Source organism: Plectropomus leopardus, chromosome 22 (assembly GCF_026936395.1).
Source record: "Plectropomus leopardus strain MGB_pleo_1.0 chromosome 22, ASM2693639v1, whole genome shotgun sequence".
NCBI lineage: Eukaryota > Metazoa > Chordata > Actinopteri > Perciformes > Serranidae > Plectropomus > Plectropomus leopardus.
The window spans coordinates 23,287,731-23,296,474 of NC_142197.1; positions in this window are offsets into that span (position 1 = coordinate 23,287,731).

The window sequence follows — 8,744 nt, forward strand, 5'->3', positions numbered from 1 at the left end:
TATTGTGAAATTCCTGTCAAGTTTCCGGTCGCCAACGACCCCCACGCATGCGCTCTCCTCTTGCGCTCAAACTAGTTTGTAGTCTTATACGCTGCGAGAATTGGAGCTGTTTTTCCCCCGCAGATAACCAATGCTTTGATCCCACATGAGTTTCAGTTTGATGAATTTTGAAATTTAGCTTTCTGTTGATAGTCATTTGCAAACAGTTAAAAAATGTACTTAGAGGCAAATATTTTATCGTTTTTTGCAAGTATACCCATATCATAAATTATTTTCTTTTTTAAAAAAAAAATTTATTTGCAACTTCCCCCAGAAACACATTTATAACTTTTTCTTCTTATTTTCTTTTCAAATTACATTCAGTTTTATTTTATTTATTAATGTAGGGTTTTTTTCTTCTTTTTTTTCTTCTTTTATTTAAGATTTCTTTGTTACCTTGAATAAGATTCCTGTTGGGAATCAAATTTCAGTGAAATCTAATCCTATCAATTCCTCTGATGTGTGTTAAATATAAATAAACTAAAACAAAATATATCATTAAATAAATGAATAAATTCATTTTTTGTACCCTCACCAAAATAAAACATAAAAGCACTACTGGACTTCTCTTTGGTGAAAATTAAGATATTTTCACCATAAGGTAATGCAGAAAAGGCAGAAATTAGCGCATACAATTTCACTACATTGCAGGAAATTAAGTCCTTGACACTCAAAATGTCCTCCTTTCACCTTTTTATGTCTTAATCCTTCTATATGCCCCCCACCCAATATTGAAATGAAACCTATGCTCTTGAACGTGAGATTTACAAGGGGGATTATCACATGACGTCGGAGGTTGATTTCATCGTGCTCCGAACTAACGTTAGAGTGAGAGCTCTGTCTCTCTGTGGATCTCTGGCAGTTTAAAGACAGGGAGGTGGATAATGGCAGCAGAGCCGCCGGCGTCATGACGTATAGTCACGGGGCTCTCTCCTCACATGCTTCAAGGGGAACCAAAAAATATTTCACAGTTTTCCACTGCGTTGTTTTAATAAATTAATCAATTCTTAGTTGTCATCAGCAAAGTTTCTCAACCACTCCTCCCCATATGTTTCCTCTTTACACTGTGATTCACATCTGTCTAAGAAAGATTTATGTTTCCCAACACATGATGATGATTATGATGATGATGACAGAACAGTACGAATGTGTACTCTTCTATGGTTTTATATTATTATATTTTATTATATTTTATTATTATTATTGGAGATTTTTTGCAGCTTCTGAGGAAATTTTCATTAAGTCATCTGTTATCAATTATTCATAAGTGTCACCACAAACACCTCTCTGGAAAAGTTTTCGATAATACTGATACCTTGATCCTTTTGTGTTTTTCTATATAAATAATAGACATATTTGTCCTCTGCAATATCAATGAAGCAAACATCTAGAATGCAAGTGTCACACCCACAAATGAAAAATACAAAAAGTACAGAAAAAAGGAAAGTGGAGCAATTTTTTACATTGTATTATATTAACAGATGACTTTGCTGTATGACTTGAAGTCATGTTCAATGAGAATTAGATTAGTTGATGCCATCCATCTTTTTGTAGTAACAATGAGTTTCCATTAGGGGGCAATAGTAGTCAAATAGTGAAAGACCTTTACTAAAGTAAAGATTGTAGAGTTCAGTCATACCATAGATCCATGATTCACTATAGTTACAAACAATATGTGAAAAATGAGTGGAAAATTACAAGAGAAAAGTACAAGATATGATTTCATTAGTTTGATATACAATATGAGAAAATGCTTATAATGTACATATAGCCGTGTCAGCTGTGTCATTCAATGGTGAAGGAAAAAATACAACAGTTTCCTCTGAGATTATTGTAGAACAGCAAATTATATACTGTAAAAGAAGTTAGTATCTGGGCTGCCTGAATTGTTTCAGTTAACTGAATCTGAGAAGATGATTGTCTTCGCAAATTCAGTCAATTCAAATTTTAACAGCCGCCCAGAAACTAGTTTTTTTTAAGTTAGAACAATTCATTTCTTGTTAACAGCATATAATAAATCAGTTATGTAATTTATTTGTCACATGGAATTACAACATACAACTCCAATGAAATGTGATCTCATCTCCTCCTTAATTTTTTGTACTGTAATTTTGTCCTTTTTGATCTTCTTTCATTGTTTTCTGCTGTGTTATAACTGTCCATGTTTCTGGAGAGTTCTGGTGATGGTTTCTGGTTCTAAAATGATTGAAGTTGCTAATGGTCAAGATGTGTTAGTTGGAAATGGATATATATATATATATATATATATATATATATATATATATATATATATATATATATATATATATATATATATATATATATATATATATATATATATATATATATATATATATATATATGTATATATATATATATAAATAGTACCTCAAATTTGTACCTAAATACAGTACTTGAATACATGTTCTTAGTTACTTTCCAATGTTGCTGAACAGTGCTGTGGCAAAAATAAATAAATAAATCAACTGCTACTGTAACTGCTTTTATCTTTGTCAGTAGGTTAAAGGGGAATGAGTGCAGGTTGTTTGTTCGTTGGTGTCGATGACCTCAGTGATAAACCCACAGTACAACAGTCTTGTTAAACTTTTGCAAAAACTTTGTTCGTCACAAAAAATAATTTTTTATATCTCTGCCCAAGGGTGTAGGATTGGAATCACATATGAAATGGGTTGGTCTTCCTCCAGAAAATCGGAGGTGTCGTACAACTACTTTTCCTGCATCCTGGTGAACTTTTCTGCATACATTTCTTGTGGAAAGGTCTTAAATGTTCACAAAATAGAAGTCTTTTAGCTACTTTTTATTACCCAGACAGGCCCCATGTACAAATGTTGGCTGGGATGCTCTGAATATTGAAGGGGACAAGTCCCCTATATTCCTGTTGGTAACCAGTATGCCCTGCAACAACTGTGATTGAACTTTATGTATTCACGTTTTTAATGCTAGCTCTGGCTGATCCACACCTGACGTTTTGGAGGACTTTGAGAAAACATCTGAGGAGTACAGGTAAATGAATTCTGAGCATACAGCATGTGCTGTATCATTGAGTTACTGGTGTTAATCAACTGTGATGTTAAAGACTGTGTTATAAATATTTTGCAGTTTTGTTTTGATCTTTGGGGACAATGAAACAATAGTTTATTTCTTCTTGAATTTAAAGTGAGGGAATACTGTTATCATGATGGGTTTTCCAACGTTGTCCTTTCAGATGGACGAAGAATTAGAACAAACAGTGATGCTACTTAAAACTGTCTCTATACTCCCTGTGTCTCAGTCTTACTAAATATATTTATTTATGTCTCCATGTTTCTGCAGCAGTCAAACCTTACAATACGACTTACCCAAAGCTGTGCGGCGCCAGCATTGTCCGGGTGAGAACACTTCCTGTTTCTTGTTCTCACTTTGATTTTTTTATGACCCAACTGCATTGTCACCGCTGCTAAGTAATACAGCAGACACAGTCTATCATGTGCTGCCAGAAATAACAATGGTCATGACTCCTGTGCATTAAAATAAACAGCTAAAACATGTATGTATACAACAGACTCTTTACAAATGTATAGTGTCATCTTTTAAGTCATTTTTCAGTGTCATGAGGTGTTAACATGCAAACAGCATTTTAATGTTGCAGCTCCTTAAGAGGGAGGTAATATTAAAACTACTTAACGTTTCTGTATACAACATTAGGAACAGTAATAGAGCAATAAACAACCATTTTCTATGTAAAGATATAGTGGAGTCATGCGTTCGGAGCAGAGAATTTGTGATCCGAGCTTCTCTGTTTTTTTGTTTTGGTAGACAGTCTGGCAGCATTGATGCATGCGGGTCCCTAGCCCCTTTAAAAATACCTGTTCAATGTGGGAATGTTGCACCATTATTCCATCTCACCTATCTTTATTGGTACAATCATGGAATGGGAGGACATTGTCTTTTCATTGCCTCAAGTATGAGCCAGCAGAACAGGATGAGTGTGACATTTTGACTTTGTGTTATATGTGGGACCCACTACCAAGAGATTTAAAAAGCAGCTAGCAGCAGTTAGCAGCTACCTCAAAAAAAGAACAGCTACCAAAAATGTCTGCAAACTGGGGAGGCAACGAGGTTCAGGAGCTTCTTACCCTCCAAGCAGAGGACAAAAACAACCACCATATAGGTATGGTAAATGATTGTAATTACCATATTATGCTATTGTCATTGTTTAGAGAGCAGGACATGAATGTCACGTTCAGCTTCTTTAATACAGAGTTTAATTATATAGCGATGCACGCAGCCATGCATTCTGTCCAAATTGATCATACAGCAGTATATCAAATCGAAATTTGCAAATTGACTGTATTTCTTACTACTAACTCAAATGTACATTGATAAATAGCCACAATAATAACTACATTACTTGTTATTATTTTCCTTATTTACCCTTAGTGCCTTGTCTTCACTTAATGACTATTTTCAAATTATCTGTTTTATTTGTTAATGTATATTGTGTACCACAGGGAGTTTGAAATTTCGTTGTATGCTTCTTTGTGATGATAAAGTTCTTCATCTTCTTGATTCTCTCTATCATATAGTAGAGTTTAAGGATAATGTTGTCACCTCCATGCTCCTGTCTCTCCATTGTATTTCCTTGTGTCCGCACTTCCCTTATTGTCTACCATGACCCCAGTTCACGTGTGTGTTTGTGTGTGAGTCTCGTCCCTGTCTTGCTGCTAGCCTGGACTCAGCCTATCAACACACTTAGCTCATCACCTGGCTACAATCAGCTCATCACCCGACTTTCCTTGCTCTCATTTATTACTTGGTCTCACTTATAGCGATGCCAAGGCCTCTACTTTATTGACTCTACGAGTATGAAGAGTGTCATGTATTATACCTCATCTAATGCTTGTTTGTTCCCTGCCTGATTGCCAACCCATTCCCTATGCTTCCTCTGCCGCCATGCCGACAAGCCACTCTCCATTCCCCCTCTTCTTCCTGCCATTCACTCACCTTGGTCATCTCCTGCTTCAATGCTTCTGCAATAAACCTGTTCAACTTTATCTACATCCTGTCTGTGTTCTATGCTTAGATCTACATACTTGACCCATCAAGTAAAGTAGAAATATCTCAAAGTTGTTCTCAGTTCTTTCTTTCTGTCTTTACCTAGTGCAAACACCCTGTTCTGTCCTCATATTATGTAACTTATAGAAAAGTTAATCTGAGTTTTAAAATCAAAGGAACAGGTGCATGCCAGAACCATTTCCGAACTTCCTTCATGGTGATCTCAATTACACAATAGAGTTCCCCGGGATTGCGTTTTTCAATGGGCCGATGCAAAAAGCTCATGGGATTTCATAAATGTAATCACCAGAAGTAAAAAGCTAACGTTAGGCTATAAAAAAAACAACACTACGCTCACAGAATTATGTTGCCTCCACAACGAGGATGTAAAGCCATGTTCGGTGCGGCTCTGTGTGATGATGTTCTGCAGTTTCATTCAGCCACTTATTAGCGATTGCTTCTTTTTTTTTTTTCAACCCTTTGAAAGCTGAGCAATTTGACTTGATTTTTTTCAAAACATGGACAGACAGGATGGGTCTATCATTAACATTTGTTTGCTATTGTTTATTTTTTTGGGAACAATCCAAAATCCACTAGAAAAATTCCATAGGCTTTTTTAATAGATGAACCAAGGCAGCACCAAGTTCTGCATCAGCCTACTGCACTCTATATAATTTGTTTTATCAATCCTCCTGTCATAAATGAATTTCTAATAAGATATTTTCTTGTTGCTGTAACGTACACATACACAGTATCTGTTTCACGTTATGATTTTATGGTTTGGCACCATCGACTGTTTCCACAAGATAATAACTTTAAGTCTATAAAATGGGACTGTATCAGTATGAATCACATGTATCAAAGCTCACTGTAAAATAAAGTGGTTGAGGACCATTGCTGTCTCGTCTTAAAATAGCAGCCTCATCAACCTTGAAGATTTCAGGAAGGAAATTTCCATCCTGGAATATTAGACAATTACAGCTGCACAACTGCAAAGTACCATGATAGTATTGAGAAAGGTAAGTGAGTTAAAGAGATGGAATTTTTCCTTCTTATCCTGCATTCTCCACACTCAGAAACATATCTGGCTTAAACACTGACTATGTTTACGTGCACAAAATATCCTGGGTTTTCATTAAAAAAAACAACACTATTCCTACTGAACTGTTTACATGGTTAATGAAAACAAATATTTCACTAATATTCCTGTTTACATGCACCCACTGCTGAAAAAAACAGCTTGACCAGCTTATAATGGTTAATCTGGTTGACCAGTTTAAGGTATGTTCTCGCATAAATTTTGTTGGTTTAGCTGGCAGCTTGTGATGGTCACTCTAGCTAGTTTATCCATTTAACTTCCCGGAAAATTGAAAGCAAATCCATGTCCTTGAGTATGGATAAATTACAGTGTCATGAGGGGGAAGTATGAAAAGCAAAGGGCATAAATCAGTCAAGTCTTCTGTCATGTCTTATGCATAAAGAAAAATGTGCTCAGCTTGATGGGCTGGTTACACCAACATGTCAAGCCATCGAAGTCCGGCAAGAACTAAGTCAGGACCATCTCAGACCATCTTCGACCAGCTAAAGCCAGCTAAAACCAACTAAAACCAGTACCAGCATAAGCTAACTGAATGTTGTAGTGATTTATTGATGCTTGAGGGCTAAATGCAGAACCTTTAATCAATGTAGTGGCTTCTGTGGAAATTAAACAAAATTGCAGTTATTTTTAAAATCAATCCATCTTTGTAATTTCAGCCCACATCTTCTGGCAAAAGCTCAGTGTTGATTTCCTGCAAACGTCCTGTAACACTTATTTGAGTGTGAGTTGAGGGGTTGGAGAGGAACAGAACAATAAACATGGAAACCCCACTCATCTCTAGTTGAGGATTGCTCAGTGCTGTGGTTGAAGACATAAACACTTTGTTTCCTCCCTAAAAATCTAAAAATCTAAGACCCAGAAGTGAGTGACTGCTGAGAGACACCGCTGTTACCTTTTGGTTTGGGTTAAAAGTTATCTTTATACTCTTTGGCGTGTGTATAATCCCGTGATAACTGAAAGGAAAGTGTTAGATTATCTTGTTGGGTCTAGATAAGAAAAGAGTTCACACACTTTCGCTTTTGAAACAACATCACATACAAACATTTTAAACACAAGAGATCCTCACAGAATATAAAAGACTAAGTCAGCATTTTGTGAATAGACTTATTTCCAAGAGTTGTGTGAGAAGATTCACACAACTTTCATATCTGTTTGTTCAATATGAAGCCAGAGACAGGAGACAGTTAGCTTGGTTTAGTCTAGCTTGGCTTAGCTTAGTTTATTTGAGCTTAGCTCAGTTTTCCTTAGCATAACAAATTGTCTGGCTCTATTAAAATGCAGATCATTTGTGACCTTTTAATGAAATATAGGAAAAAAATATTTCTTTTATAAAACTTGAATGTATGGGCAATTAAACATACTCTTACTCAAATAAACACTCCTTAAAATGACTCAAAGTTCACAGAGTTTTGAATACTGGTCTCCTGGGGAAAGACCTGGGGAAAGTCTTGTGTCAAGACCACTTCCTCATTTACTCCTGTCAGTTTATTTGTCATGTGATCACAGCCTTCTAAATTACATAGATTATGCATACATTTTTGGCCCAGGATATATATGAATTTAGGTGCCTTACCTTTTTAAGGAAAATGTACAAACAGTGTATAAGATGAGCCTGTTGCAGTAACCTATTGTTGTGGTTCCCAACCATTTGTGAACTGTGAACGTAGTAATTGCAAGTTTGTGTAAAGGGAGGAATTCAGATGAATTTTGAGTAGATTATTTCCTGTGAATGTTGCATCAGAGATAAGTTTCCCTGTTACTTTTCAGAACTGTTAGGGCAGGCAGTTCTCTATCTGCATTATTATTTTCTTAATCTTTAACAATCATATTTACTAGAGAGGCTTCTTTTTTGACAAATTCATTTTTTTCTCCCTGACACATTAGTTGTTTCAAATGCGTACTTTTCTTATGATGGACTTGGCTGTTTAGGAGAGAGTCAAGGCTCTGTCAGTATAGCTTGTGATCATTTTTTTCACAGTGCCTCACAATATGCTGTGAGATTTCTTAAATAATAATAATCCAACCTTGAAAATAACTTAATACTTAATAATCTAATTGAGTTTTTTCACAGAAATAAAGGACATGCTGAGATATAGTCATTTTTTTTTTTAAAAAAAGAAGTTGTTTTACATCCCTTAACAATTAAGAAGGTGTTTAAATGACATTACTAGGTTAGTTAGCAGACAAACTCTTTTTCGATGGTGCTCTATTTTGTGAGTAGTGTAGGGCTTATGTAATTTCCGAGGAAGTTTTCTGTAATTTTTGCAGATTCAGCAGTGTCTTAAACGGAATAAAATACTCTACTAATACAAGACTGGAGTGAATTAGGTGCCTTGAAGTGTGCACCAGTTGAGCACTTCAAAAAAGAAATTGTCTTCAATCCTGAAATTTTACTGGGTTGCAAAATTTAAAACAAAACATACATTTAATAAATTCAACTTTGAATTTAACTTTTATATTTGTTATTTACCATTATCGATTTTTTTAATCGGTCCACGTGAACCTGTAAACTTTGTACCCCTTTTTGGCATTGACTCTTGGCTGGAACGCT